Genomic DNA, 15,332 nt, shown 5'->3' with positions numbered 1-15,332 from the left:
GTTCCCGTAGTGAAGCTGAGGTGTCTATGAAGTGTTCAGTGTCTTCTTGGTCTTGTAGACACTCAAAGCCTCAAGAAATGTGTCCATCAGTCCCTCATCAGCAAGTTTTAATGTTTTAACTGGTACTAAAACCAAACGTATTACCTCCATATTTTAAGTCATTTTAGTTTTCCAAGTTCACAAAACCAGTTAACTAATGTTTATTTTTGATATCTGGTTGTAGTTTTATTTAACTATAATAAGCTTGGTTTAGGAGAAGATTGTGGTTTGTGTTATTATCCAGTGCAGCGTGAAGCGGTCCTTTACAGGAGCTCGACCAGCCTCACTGATGTCGTCCAGCTGATGCATCGTGGCACTGACATTGTGTACGACACGTGCTCTTGTGTGTTTTGTGGATGATTATTGGTGTCATTTTTTGGTGTTGCAGGTTTGTAACATTCTGAAAAAAAGCCCAGAGAGCCTGCATCGGTTTCTGTTCCCGATTTTTTTTTTAATTACACGTCAGAGTGTAAAACAAATCCAGACGTAAGTCAAAGCTGAGACTACGAGCTGAGCTGGCAGAGTAGAGCGACCCCTCTTCTGATCCAGTGCTCCGCAGGAACATTGGAGTTGAGTGTCATGGCGATGACATAATTGGTGGAGTGTCCAGTGGTGGACAGGGTGCTACGTCGCTCGCTCGTCTTGTAGACGGGCGCCAGATAACACATCCTCTCAGGAATGTCGCCTCGCTTCATGGGCTTCAACCACATCTGACAGAGAGAAGCACAGAGTGTTACAGAGGGGACGGGATGGGGTGGTCGCACCTCAAAGTGTTGGGTGTGCTCTGTTTAGAGTTTGGAAAGCAGCCGTGGTTGTGTAGAGGTTGTTTTCCTTTCATAAGATTTGACTGGTGGAATAATTCAGCTGGCTTTGGGGGTTTGCTTCGCCTCCGCTGATGACACACAAAAGGAAACAGCCCTGATTGCAGGATAAATGCACTGTGATGGGCGTGGGTGTCTTCAAAGGGGTTCAGAGGTCAGGATGGAGCGATAAGCAATCGCTGCAGTGGAAACTAACCTGGCTCTCGATTTGTTATCCAAACATTAACTTACAAATTGGAACTTTGGGGACATAAACTTATAAAACAATAGCATTAACGAGCAAGAGCTCCCTTGGGTTATTAAGAAGTCTTGGTTATGCAAAAGGGATAAACTGGGCCACTCTAAAAAACATCTTTAAAAACCCAAAAAACAAAAACTGTTTGTAGACTTGCAGCCTGAAAAACTGCTCATCTGGTTCCATAACGGGCGCCTCAGCGAAGATTTGCATTTCAAAGCCAGGCGCGGCAGCCTCTGTTGTGCTGCTTTTTTCTCTCCCCACAAATAATAAACACATTTTTAATTAAGTTCCGCTCTTGTCAAGAACTGATTCTGTTAATAACTTGCCCTGAACTGTCTGAATATTAAAAAAAACAGTCAGTCTTGTGCATAATTCATAGGCGCTGACTGCATTGTGAAGAACAGAGAATAGAAAAGATTCAAACCGTAAGGAAAACTTGATCAGTGGCTGCTCTGAGCCACCGAGCCGGTTACTTCCATCACTCTGTCAGTCTGCTTTCATATGCCACAGCATGCCCTGCTAATTAATAAAAGGATGGGAAGGAGACAAGTGTCCTGCAGGCAGAATGTAAAATAGTGCTGAGGCTGCAGAGAACATCCTCCTGGGTGAAGCAGCAGCTACACCCGCAGCGGCTGCTGCTCGCTTCCTTTGCAGTATTTGTCCCTTCTTAAGTAAAAGCTGTCGCACTGGGGTTTACAAGCAACGCAACAATTAAAAACTTTTTCTTTCTGATGGCCAGAGGGATTCACACAAGCACAATCAATAAACCTCCTCCCTGCAAACTTTATGTAAGAATTTGTTATGCAACATGGCTTTTTGGGGCCTTTTTGGACCAGGTGCCTGCAGTGTTTTGCTATCAGCTCCACAAATTCATTTAACAGTGCGCACAATGAGCTTTCAAATCCACAAGCTGTAATATAAAGTGTAAACCAACACGCTTCTCTCTACGTGTTTCTGCATGGGGCCTCACCAGGAAGGCATTCATAAGCCAGTTTCACACACGCGCTGCAGCGTTTACTTTCCAACCGAGGCCTTTCAAATCCAGTCATTTGAAAGTTTTGTGTTTTTTTCCACTGAATTATCAACTGGTTACAAATAATGCTTTTTTCCTCTTATTCTGCCATACACATCATGATTTTTTGCCTTGACACTGATGCTTAAATCTGGAATAGAAAATAGTGCTGAGTGAAAACTAAATGATGCCTTTGGGCTGTGACATCAGGAAACAGTTTTTAAACAGAGCTCAATCTGTTTATTAGCCCTGAAAAACTCCATAAGGATGCGCTGTACTTGTGAGGGCTCACAACAGCTGCAAAAAATTCAATAAAAAGCACAAAATTATTAGAAATAAAAGGTGAGGACCAACATGAATGAAATGCCGATTGCTCACCACAGGCATGGAGTCGTGCAGCTCTTTGGGATAGGACTCAGCAAGACGTTTGGTCTTTCTGTCCCAGCGTGCCCCATCAAGGAACAGACCTCTGATATACACACCTGACACAAACACACACACAATTCATTCTTACTGTGATATTAAAACCTTACCTTCTACAAACTGCAGATTTGGACAAACACATTTCTACATGAATTAAGCTGAACTGACCTCTGCTTGTTTGCAGAGTACAGCAGGCTCTTCCTCTAATAGGCTGGAAAAGAGGGCATGACTTAGAGATAACTAGATGTTGGCACCAGGGGCGGAGCGTGGGGGTGGCTTACTGGGCTTAAGCCCGGGTTGTTTTGTCAGAAGCCCGGGGTATTTTGGAGTGTAATTTTTTCATAGTTAGATGCCTGGCTGACAACTGTATAAAACAAAAAGTACACACAATATTCGAAGCACATAGTGCACACTGTGGGAATTTACGACTGTGCGTGAATCCCCCCTGATATTGGTATGATCCGAGCTCGGGCACTAAGCGACTGAGCGAGGGGGCGGGGCAGCTGCTGCCTGTGTGCGCTGTTGGAGAAACGGAGCCAGCCATACTAAGGAGAGCTGAAGTTTGAGCTCTGATGTTTCTTCACCCCTGTGTGTAGTGATGGGCAGATGAAGCCCCATGAAGCACTGAAGCTTTTAATCTAATTGGTTCACCCCAACGCGAAGCTTCATTTGCTCTAGCAGGACACCTACTGGACGTAAAAATATTAGTTGGCATGAATTTGAAGAGTGTGGCATTTTGCACACAGCCTGTAAATGTCAACAACAAAAGGAGTGTGTAAAACATGTATATTGTAGTGATGGCAGCATACTGTGTATATTTATAGTGGCAGTATGGGAAATGATCATTTGGAAATGCTTGAAATGGAAATGATCATTTACTGTGAGGTGAGGTGTGGTTGGGGTGTGGACAGTAGTTGTGCTTTTGTAACGTTGAGGTATGGACAGCTACACACTGAGGCTTTGAGCCTCAGTCCTGCCTGTTCACATTTTATTCAGTAAAAACTAAATTTTCACTGCTTCTATAACCTTTAGTGGGGAGAACATAGCTGGGATTTAATGATTTAACAAATCTTTTGAATCCTTTGTCCTCCACAATGCTAAATGGCTGTGAGTCCTCAATCACCATGGTAACCAGGTCTTCATCTATTTGAGATTGTTCTCCTGAGGAAAGACAATAAAGACAAAGCACAAATATAAATATCACACACGTAACTTATAACAGCTGTATAATATTGTTATATCATTTAGTAACATTACTGCATGCTATATTATCATTGCATTTGATGGCTCACCTGGTCTTGCTCCACAATCGGTGTTCCCCTTATTCTCATGCAAAGCTCTGTAGTGCCTAAGCATGGATGAGGTGTTGTTGTTATATCCCAGCTCCCTGGCACATAGCAAACACTTCACCTTGTACAAAAGTCAAGACAGCTCAACATAAATTGTATTGCACCATCAGTATCATGAAAATACATCTTCTGTAGAAATTTACATACCTTGTTGGGAGGAATAAGATCAAAATGTTCCCACACAGGGGAGGACATCCTCCTCTTCTTAGCTGGCTCCATTCTCTCCTGACTTTCTCTCCTCACTCTCATAAACCTCCAAACGGTCTCCAAACTCTCACTAACCGCAACTCTCCATCAAACACCCACATTGTGAATGAAGTCTGAGGGGTTTATATCGCTGTCATAGCTCGCGGCAAAGTTCGAACCACTTCATGAACCAGTCACGTGGTACAGCCGGGCAGCGAGGCTTCGGACGTCATCATTTTCAGCTCCTCCCATAAATGAAGCAAGCCTCGATACGCGCATCGTGGAAACGCCCCCTCCATTACTCGACACACGCTCCGAAGCCTCGATACAGAACGTCACATCACTACCTGTGTGTGTGATATGTGATTCCTACATGCTTGCAGAGCAGAGCAGCAGTTTGTGCTCACAGATGGTGACGGTGTGGAGAGACGGTGGTGTTTCCTCAGGAGAACCAGCAGAGTCACTTGCTGACTGATGCTCGTCTGCACTGCACAGAGGAAATCAACTGACCGAGGTTTGTCCAGTGATGTGTTATGAATGTATATTTGTTTTATGCTTACAGATATGTTTTTCTTGACAGAGGCTCTGCAGAGGTTAGACAAAGCAGAGAAAACATGTGCTTTACATTTTACTGTGATTTATTGAGATAGTTGTTGCCTGATGTTCAGCAGGAATGGAGAAATAGAATCAAAGGGAGATGTTTTTGATGTTTTTGTAATGATGTAAATCTTCAATATTATTTATTTGCTTGGTTATATTAGGAGTGTTTCTGAGTGAGGGGGGAGGAGTCATCATCCAGGTAAAGTGACGTAGATCAGTGGATACACTTGTCTCCCCTTTAAAGGAGACGATCCAAGTCATCCTTAAATGTTAGTGCTTTCAAATACACAAACATTTTTAAAGGACAAAAATGAACATCCAACTTTGACTGTAACACAAAATAAATCTTTGCACGTGTGTTTTCAAACTCTCAGATGGGCAGCATATCAGTCTTGGACTGTCTGACCTGCAGCACTGAATGACCACCACACATGAGCATGTTCCTGCAACATTCAGCATCTGATCCTTCATCTGTGTGCTTCTGCTTTTGGTAAGTAGAGTTACCCAACTCCAGTAACTCTAAACACATCCATCCATTTCTAACGGCCTGGTTACTTCCTGTCAGTTACTTTAGAAACCATGTGGTCACCTGACCTAACACTGTTTCTTCTTCTTCCCCTTAATGTTCAAGTGTCACATGTCAAACAGCTGGAGAGGAAACTACACCAGTGTACTGGGATGTTTCACCAACACGTGCCAGATGCTGTTCCTTCATGGTGACATCACCAGAGACAGCCCCGCCCACCTCAGGACCTCACCATTGATCATGATCACGATGACAGCGAGCGGAACTAAGACTGTAAAAATCCACGACCAAAATGTTTCTTTCTAATTATTAATGAATACTGAGAGCCTCTTTCTGTGTTTTGTCTGTTTTGGGTTTTTACCTCATTTGTTACTAACAAAGTTCACAAACTCACACAGTTTACATTCTGTATGTTTCCATCTTTACCAGCCACACTCTAACTGCATTTAAGAAAATAATCCTTAGAAATCGTCGTTTTTCTCTTTTGTAATTGATGATAATTCAGTGAATATACTGCACTGCTTCCTTCTATTAAGTCTCACATTGCTTTAAGTTTTTCAGTGTCCAGTTATTTTTTACTGCTGTTTGAATTCTCTGAATGTTTGACCCTGTAGACTGTTTGATGGACTGCTTGTCTTCCTGTTTGTAACTGCCGCCTGTTTTTTAATAAAGATTTGGATTTCTGACTTCAACACAGCCTCTGCGTGTCCTCCCTTTGTGTCCTCTTCCTCTGTGAATGTGTTGCATGTGTCACAGATTCATTTTATTAACAGCTTTCCCACAGTGAGTTGCATCAGCATTCATTCACAGCACATTTCAGAAGGATTCAGATTAATACAGTGATCTTACAGTCAGAATGATCCTGACAGAGTGCCACTGTAAATGATCTTTCATCAGGTACATTTTAAAGTTCAGTATTTCAAAGCAGGAGTTATGAAGAATCATGCTGGCATTAGGACTAATAATATGTACTTACAAAGTCAAAGTTTTTTAATTATGCTAGAATATTGGAAGACAATCAACTTTTAGTGTTTTCCACATATTAATTATTCTGAAATAGAGACGGTGACCCTAACTGTACAGAAGCACTAAACAACTGACAATAACAGACATCATTGGCCTGAGCTGTCATGAACAGTGAGTCTGATCCTTTGCTGTGAGAGTCTGACAAGCATGTTTCTGCTCAGTTTGGAAGAAATAATATCACAATGTTGATCTTTTTTTCAATATTCCTTCTCTTTTACAACATAAACTGTGATTAAAATGTACTTATGTTCACAGCATGTAATAATACTGACAGTCCAGGGCATTGTGGTCTGTTGAGCAAGGGTTAGGGTTAGCAATTCAGACATATGTAATCAATATTAAACGTCTCTGACGTGGGCCACTGTCCGCAGTGTTGGGAAATCCATAGCAGGCTGGAACGAGTCAAGGTAGGTGAGCATCCACGAGAAGACACAGCAGATGCATCCTACTAATACTGACAGGACCAGGAGGCTCCAGAAACCGAGCATCTTCTCTTCAGTGCCATCCTCGCCTGTCACCCTCTCTGCCCACAGCTCTTTGAGTATGGGGTAGATAAGGGCGCAGAGAAACCCTTATTACTAATTTGTATTTTAATTCAATTTTCATGAAATATTCATATTCAGTATCGGTCCTTTTATATTAATAACCACGTATCCACTAGGGGTGGGGGAAAAAATCGATACTGTGTAGTATCGTGATATTTTGTTTGCTAATAATGTATCGATACAGGGACAGCAGAAATCGATATTTTGTTACAAACAATTTTTTCTCTGAAGTCAACATGCTCTGGAGTCAGAGCATGTTGATCCTTTTTCTGAGCAAGAATCCTGACATTCCTTCTCTGTCCAAATGTGTTTAACTTTTTTTTTTTGGCAGCAATAAACATGACAGTTTACTTATTTTAATTTAAGACATGTTCAATTTTAATTAAGTTTAAAACTTTTTTATTTAATGTAAAATTATATATATTTTTAATTTACTTTCAAATTCTTCAGTTGCTGAATGGGCTGCATAGTTTTCATAAATTGCATAGTTCAGAATAGCTATAATTGTACCAGATGGTTGCATTCAGTTAAGTTGGACTAGACTGTAATACAAACCGTTCAGTTTGTCAACAATAAAACTGACTGAAATGAGAGAAAGACTGAGTGTGAGACTTTGATATTAGATAAAATGAATATATTGATAAAGTTTACCTTTATGTGCAGAATTTAAATATCGCAAAATATTTTTAAAAAATCGCAATAATATCGTATCGCGAGTTGTATGGTGATTCCCACCTCTAGTATCCACCCAGGCTCATGGTGGGGCAGGGCTCTGTCCTGGGATGCTTGAGTAAAAGGTAATGTACACCCTGACCAGGTATCCAGTCTGTCAGAATTGTTTTCAATATTTGGTTCAAAAACATGAGTGACAACAGAAATCCAACTAGGATTCTTGCATATGATGAATGAAGTCTGTCTTTGACTGTATTGTCCAGCTGATCCATCAAACCCCCAGCAGGTGAACCTTATTTATGACATAACACGGCAACAATGTAAAAAATGAAACAGCAACAGTCTAAATGTAAAGTGCATTCTAAAGTCCTCTTCAATAAATCATATGCAAAGAGTCATTCGGGACTGTAAAACGTGAACTACAGAACCCAGAGTCTTCATCATTAAATCTCTGGTTGCTTCATTTTTCTATCCTGTATCAGATACTTTAAGGTTAGGTTAGGTAAAGTTGCATTCTCATGGTGAGGCAAAGTGCTTTATGTGTGTGTGTGCGTGTCATGTACGGCTATAAAAGGCCTATAATTAAAGAACAAAGCGGGGTTTGAGTTCGAGTTGCGGCAGACTGTCACTACTTGGAAATGGAACGCAGCCTTCCTGTGGCGGACAGCTAATAACAGGAATCGGACGCGGTCCACCCAAGTCCACAGCAACCACCTTAGCAACCGCCTAGCATGACCTTAGAAACATATTCTGTCTTCATAACTATCAAAATCGTGAAATGATTTGCAAAGTGTGAAAGTGTTACAGCTGCAGAGAGCTATGGCGGTATCTATGGAAGCTGTTTACATAGCTAATAATATACGATGTAACCATGGAGACAGTCAGTCACTTGAGCTAGCGGTGCATGTTTACTACAGTGAATAAGGTGATTGAGTGCACAGCGTCCACACTCTGCAGGGGGTAAAGACATTACTTCAATATTGTTTTATATTGATATATATTAGCCTTCTGTTGACCATCACCTCAGGTTCACCATTACAGTTTCAGATTACAGATGCACACTGTCTAAACACATTCAAAAACTCATGTCTCAGAAATAAGCACAGCTGTTCATGTTTGTCATTAGAGTTTTATTTGTAAGAAAATTATGAACTTCATATTGTGCATTAAATAAAAGAACATTTCACAACTCTGAGTCAACAGAAACAGGAAACAGAAATGTCTCTAATGTAGACGTGTACAGTGTAGTGTAAGCATTAAAAGATCATAAAAGGAAACACTAATATTCATGTGAAACTAATTGTAATAAAAATGAGCAGGTGCTTTATAGATTTAAAAGAAAGAATCTGAAAACAACACTTTTTTGGTCTAAGTGATCAAAGTAGAAAACAGAACTGATGTTCAAGAACAAACCGTAGCTGCACTAATATTACACATCTCGATCGTTGTACTGAACAGACATGTTGCTTTTAAAACCACATGCAGTGTGTGACCATGACTGTTCACTGAGACCATGAACGCCACTTCGCTGAAGCATTCGCCTTCGTCTTCTTCTAAAATGGAAGCAGAAGCAGCACGAGCTGATTTGATCTACTGAAAGGAAAAAGCAGAACATCTGAGTTGAAACCAGTCAGCTGAAATCATTAAGACAGGAACAATCATTCAATGCAGTGTCTCAAGTGGCTTAGCCTGTTACAACTGTTGATACAAGCTAAATACGGTAAACACACAGTGTCAGGGAGCTCCAGTGTGGGAACTAGTGGCTTTAGGTTTGTAGTCATTTAACTTTCATCCATCCATTCATTTAATTCAGGAGGAAGAAATGCCAGGTGGGTGCAGGCTGGTTACATGCATTTGGTCCCATGCTGTCTTAAATGACTTGGTTCATTTTATGGCTGGGCTGTATGTGGGGTTATATCATGTTATTTGGGCAGGAGTACCTGTCCCCTGTTAGACTTAGAAAGTTTCTCCATAAGTAGAGTTTCTAACTCTTCTAGCACATCTGTGGCTGACAGCTTTTTGGTGGCTCTTTTTACCCCACACTGGTTGTGAGTGTGTAAATAGCCCCACTAGTTATTTTGGGTTGCAGTTAACTAGGGAGGAAGGGGTGGGTATGCCATGATTAGGTGAATAACAATTATATGTGATACATAAATTTCACAATGCATGCATGTATCTCTATAAACCTGCCTGAGGGCTGCCATTTTTACATTCAGTTATTTCTTTGTTGAATCTAAATAATGAATGTGTTACAGTTAACACACGGCCTGAAGTTCTTCTCTGACATCTTCTGCCATCGGCTTTGTCTGCTGGTTTGAGGACAATAAACCACAAAAAAGATGATTTAGTCACTTTGTCTGCATCATGCAGTTCGAATGTGTCGTGTAACGATGTTGAATAGCCGTCGTTATCCCTCTGCTGTGTCAGTAGGATTGTACTGTACAGCATCTCATTGATATGTGAGGAATGCTAATGTAACACGATAACAGACTTACATCATTAAAACATAAAGGACAGGAGATATTTAGATATTTTTATATCTATATTACATTTTATAGCTGACGGATATTACTAAATAGATAGAATTTACTAAATAGCTGGATGAACATGAAAAATATGTCTATAATAACAAATGACCATGAGAGCCAGTAGAATTAATTCAACTGGACACTCAAAAGACGTCCTTAAATGCTCTTTAAGTGGCAGAACAGATGAACAAACAGTTAATCGCTTACTTGAGATGAAATCTGCTCAGCTACTTTGAAAACAGCTTCTAACTGGTTCCTCCTTTAACAGGATGACTGCTCAGGGGTAAGGCCATCATGCAGTCCAGCAACCTTTATGGTTCTGCTTTGATTCACCAGGAACTATTAGGGAAACCTTCCAGCGCCTCCTGTGAAAGACACAGGCATGAACACACAAACATTTATTAACATGTTCCACAGTCTTCCAGTTTGATTTTCTCATCCTGTGGACAACAACGTACAGGGATGCAGGTTTATTGTTAACTTTTGTAAGGTTTATTTAGTGAACATATCCAGCTGCAGATCCACTGTGATCCTGAACTGGATAAGCACTTAAGAAAATGTGTCAATGAATGGACAAACATCAACTTACTATATTTATCCAAACAGACGGGACCAATAATGCTTCGCTGAGTTAGAGACTTTAACAGACTCTTCTATGTAAGAATGTCTCGTGCTGATATACCTGCAAACTTGACAACAAAGGTTTTTCAGACTACATGTAGCTGTCCTCTATGTCAGCTAACACATTTACATTTATGTCACACTTATTTCTGCTTTCCCATTTTATAATTATTACTTACATTTTGATTAGATACCTTGAGTTTGTAAATGATCAGATTACATAATTGGAATACAATGTATCCAATTCAGGGTTGCGGGAGGATGAAGCCTATCCCAGCTGATACAGGACAAAGACAGGCTGCCAGTTTATTGCAGGGCTAATACAATATGTGTAACAGAAAATCCACTTAAATGTTTGATATTTCTTATAATAATCATAATTATGACTATTATTTAAAGGTTTCTTCATAAATACATTTTGATTTTTTATAACCCCTAAAATATAAACCTGAGCCGTTTCAGATTCTGACCTCTGACCTCACTGCAGCTCCCTCTTGGAAGTACGTCTGCTTCTTGTCTACCCCCAGTGTTGACCGCCTGCCCTTGATATCACGTACTGTACCTGAGGAACAAAAAAGGACAAACACTTGCCTTCATTTAAGAAGTACATTCATACAGAGGTCATCTATGGAAACACACTAGTTCAACCTTTGGGAGAAATCAGTTCCTGTGAAACATTTCTGTAAATGAACATCATGTGGAGAATGAATGAAATGAGTTCTTCAGGTGACTCAGCAGTCCCACACTGACAAATGAAATCTAGTTAAACTATTAAGCATATTTGCTCTTCTGAAATCTGTGTTAAACAACAACAAACATAAGTTAGTAACAAAAATACAGCTGAGTAGAGGCTTTACAAACCACCAGCAGCCATAATGCTGAATTTTAATCTTCAAATGTTTCTGAGCCGTCTTCAACCTGCTTTTAACACATTAAAGCCCCACAGTCAATGCAGCCTGACTCAATCCTAGATGTTCAGCACACAGAGACACAGAGGTGCCGTTTAAAGTTTAGTGTTAACCTGAGTCACTGATCATTTGCAGTATTACAGAGTCTGGCAGTCTTTGCATGGTGTCCACGTCACTGTAAGTTTCTAGCTGACTCTCAGGTGTGACAGGTGTGCCAGCAGGAAAGAGTAATAATAGCCTGCATCCTGAGGTTTTTCATGCAGGATTAAAGGAGCCAGGCTTTGTTCACACAGCTAGGATTGTATTTTACACTGACCCTGGGTCAGTATAAGTATCATACAGTTTAAACGAAGCACTGAAACTTGCACATATTTATTATAGATGCACTGAAGCTAATCGAGATATTTGCTGTCAGTCTGTGGCTGCGATTAAACACTTTACTGGAAACTTTATTAACTAGTAACTTCATCAGTCATGACAGAAGCTAATATTTCTGTGCTAACATCGTTTAACTGACTCTCAGAACTTCACATATAGTAAGCGCCAAAATCTCCACCCCAACACTTCCCTTCAACTTGGGTGTGAGTGGAGCCACCTGGTGGTCCTCCACACATAATCTCCCCAGGACCTGAAGGAGGAATAGTTGGAGGTGGAACAGGGGAGGCAGATGAGGAGGGGCCAGGGAGGTCTGGCGGCGGCGGAGGTGGCTTGCGGTTTAATGGACGAGGCCGTCGGTCAGAGTTAGCTCGCTGCGGGAGAGGTTTTAGGGGACGTTCGGGGTCGTCGCCTGCTACAAACATACCTGAAACAAATGAGAGAAAATGAAAGATAAATAAGAAACGTGATGAGTCAAATACAAAATAAACACATCAAATACACATTTACATTCAAACAGATGATTTGTGGGAAAAATAATTTAAAAGTTCCCTTTATAACCAGACATTTGCTAACCTGAAACATCTGAGACACATAAACATTTAGGAAGTCCTTAAAAACTTAAAGTATCCGCACTCTAAAAAAACTAAAACACTGGATAAATCATCTGTAACAGTCTGTGAAAGGCAAAGAAACGCAGCATGCGTCACAGAATTAAAAGTTGCAGGAAAAAAGGCCTTTAGGTTATCACTGACATTAAAGTTCTGGCTTCAAAATAACTGTTACCAAGCAAACTGCCAAGCAGTGACACTTGCTCCTAGAATGAATGTGGCTTCCTAACAGAAGGCTGATTGGTCCAAACTACCTGTAGTTCATCTAGAAGCACATAGCTTCAAGCCTGGCACGATGGATTCTGTAATTCTGCAAATTAGGGGCATAATACTATAAATAAGACTTTGCCAGTGTGGTTCTTTATCACAACTGATCAAGATGGCAAAAGATTATCTGCTGCGAGGGCCATCCAATTGATTTTGGAAAAGAGAGGGGCTTCGGATGATGATGTTGACAAAGAGGTTTCAGAATATTTCACATTTCTGAAAATTCAGAGTCTGACAGTGACTTTGAAGAAGAGGATGAGGTTGAGCACCGTTTAGTAACAAAACGAAGACGAGTACCCCATCTGCAGCCAGCTCCAGGACCAGAACAAGCCCACCAGACAGCAAGTGAAGAAATATGGATGTCAATAACTGGTGAAATTGAATGGTCTTCTTGCCCAAGAAATGAGCCACCCTGCAGAGCTGCTACTGGCCAGGGCCAACACGGCTGAGAGTTACTCATGTGCAGGACATCAAGTCTTCATTTGAGCTTTTCATCCCAGATTCCATCCAGAAAATTATTCTGGATTGCAGTAATCTAGAAGGAAGGTGTGTTTTTGGAGAGAGCCGGAAGGAGATGGAACAAATTCATCTAAGAACCCCAAAGGCCTACTTTGGGGTTCTTATCCTTGCAGGAGTTTTCAGGTCCAAAGGGGAATCCACAGAATCCCTGTGGGATGCACAAACCGGCAAGAACCTTTCCGTGCATCAATGTCTCTAAAAAACTTCCACAAAATTTCCAGGATTATCCGTTATGATAACCGAGACGACAGACCAGCTCGAGAGACAAGCTAGCTGCCATCAGGACAGTGTGGGATAAGTGTGTGCACCACCTGCCCCTGTTTTACATCCCTGGGCCTAATGTCACCATTGATGAGCAGCTGATCCCATTTAGTTGTGAAACATATTGCTTCACGTGTAAATGTGTTGTGTCTTTCCACTCACTCCACTTGATTATAACTGACTTATTTTTTTATAACATTTTATAAAAAAAAACAAACAAACGAAAAGCACATTAATTCATAAATGTGATCTAACAAAGGTAAAGGGAAAAATTAACCATGTTTGCTGTTCATATGGCTTGTAATTGGGATGAAGTAAACATCTGTTGAGTAATTTAACATAAAATTGTTTGATAGTGTTAATTTGGAAAGCCAAAACTCTAGCGGGTCCACCAGACCCATGAGCACTGGCTGAGTAACAAAAATATGAACACCACACAAGGGTTAACTGACTCTCAGAACTTCACATATAGTAAGCGCCAAAATCTCCACCCCAACACTTCCCTTCAACTTGGGTGTGAGTGGAGCCACCTGGTGGTCCTCCACACATAATCTCCCCAGGACCTGAAGGAGGAATAGTCGGAGGTGGAACAGGGGAGGCAGATGAGGAGGGGCCAGGGAGGCGGAGGTGGCTTGCGGTTTAACGGACGAGGCCGTCGGTCAGAGTTAGCTCGCTGCTCGCTGCATTCCTGTGTTACAATGGTAGGAAAATGACTTGTTGGCATAGTTGTCCTACAATTTTATAAGATTCATAATGTGTGTGTCTCAAAATGAATCCTTTGTTGAATCTTTTACAGCCAGCAGTACAAGTTACATCTTAGTGAAGGAGAGCCGCTCCTGGTCAGCGGCTCAGTCGTACTGCAGGACATACCACACAGACCTGACCAGTATAAGAAGCAAAGAGGAGAAATCCAACATCACGCTCACTTTGAATGGATCAGGGGTTCAGTATGTGTGGATTGGTCTCTACAGGGATCCCTGGGCCTTCTGGTCTGACAACACAACCTCCACATTCACTAACTGGATGTCTTCTGAGCCTAATAACTACGGTTCAGTTGAATACTGTGGAGATTTGCATTTAATGTCAGGGAAATTGAATGATGGCAACTGTGATGTCAGAATCTATTTTTTCTGTTTCACAGGTGAGGTCCAGAATGCAAACACTGTTTTATCCTGTCATCATGTAAAACACTAATGTTTGTGTTTTTATATGTGGTTCATTTTTAGCAGTGACAAAGCAAACAGTGGTGAAAATGAAGCTTCAGTCAGAGGCAGACATGCACAGCACAGAGATCCAGCAGCAGGTTTCACAGCAGGTCAGCAGTTCAGTCACCAACACAAACTTGACACAAGTTCAAACTATGCTTCATGTTTTTCATCATCTGCACATTTTGTCCAGCTGTCAGGCCTCATGCTGTCAGAAGGACTGACAGACTTCAGGATTCGTTGGAGGAAAGTCCAGAGTTACCGTGACGACCAGTCAAAGAAGCAGGATGTGGACGGTGGCTGCAAAACTTAAGACTGACTGGACTGAACCACTTCATGTGTGAAGTTAATAACATGCTGTGCTGAGCAGTCTCATCTTTTAAATCTTTCAATATTTCAGAGTGTAAAGTTCCACCAACAGCTCATTTGTTCAGCTGCAGTTGTAGTTTGGTAGAAATTCTTTAATCAGAGGTCCACTCACTAGTTTTCCTGATAGGCTCTAGTCTCTTGTTTTGATTTGCAGTGTCTCTTTCAATACTTTCAGCACTGTCCTTCTGTGGTCAGGGTGGACAACAAAATATTGTACTGTTTATGTCCTGT

General features: G+C 41.1%; 3 long non-coding RNA genes across 5 annotated transcripts; 2 read left to right on the top strand and 1 right to left on the bottom strand.

Moving 5' to 3' along the window:
* Positions 1–468: 468 nt before the first annotated feature.
* LOC113017789 (uncharacterized) lies at positions 469–2,692 on the bottom strand. Its single transcript, XR_003271572.1, has 2 exons — positions 2,489–2,692; positions 469–749 (listed from the first exon to the last, which is right to left on the bottom strand). It is a non-coding gene; the product is annotated as an uncharacterized LOC113017789 (long non-coding RNA).
* A 1,812-nt stretch (positions 2,693–4,504) lies between these two features.
* Positions 4,505–5,499, top strand: LOC113017779 (uncharacterized). Of its 3 annotated transcripts, none has more exons than XR_003271556.1 (4): positions 4,505–4,582; positions 4,830–4,937; positions 5,043–5,158; positions 5,300–5,499. It is a non-coding gene; the product is annotated as an uncharacterized LOC113017779 (long non-coding RNA). The 3 variants fall into 3 exon arrangements; XR_003271557.1 differs by having other exon boundaries at positions 4,508–4,582; positions 4,830–4,867; positions 5,300–5,498; XR_003271558.1 differs by lacking the exon at positions 4,830–4,937 and having other exon boundaries at positions 4,538–4,582; positions 5,300–5,498.
* Positions 5,500–14,651: 9,152 nt separating this feature from the next.
* LOC113017784 (uncharacterized) lies at positions 14,652–15,036 on the top strand. The gene is made up of 3 exons (XR_003271567.1): positions 14,652–14,668; positions 14,754–14,842; positions 14,926–15,036. It is a non-coding gene; the product is annotated as an uncharacterized LOC113017784 (long non-coding RNA).
* The last annotated feature ends 296 nt before the right edge of the window (positions 15,037–15,332 follow it).

The sequence above is a fragment of the Astatotilapia calliptera genome, unplaced genomic scaffold (genome assembly GCF_900246225.1).
Source record: "Astatotilapia calliptera unplaced genomic scaffold, fAstCal1.2 U_scaffold_2, whole genome shotgun sequence".
Lineage (NCBI taxonomy): Eukaryota > Metazoa > Chordata > Actinopteri > Cichliformes > Cichlidae > Astatotilapia > Astatotilapia calliptera.
Note: the sequence above shows the minus strand (reverse complement) of the source record. Positions and strands in the feature narration are given on the sequence as shown.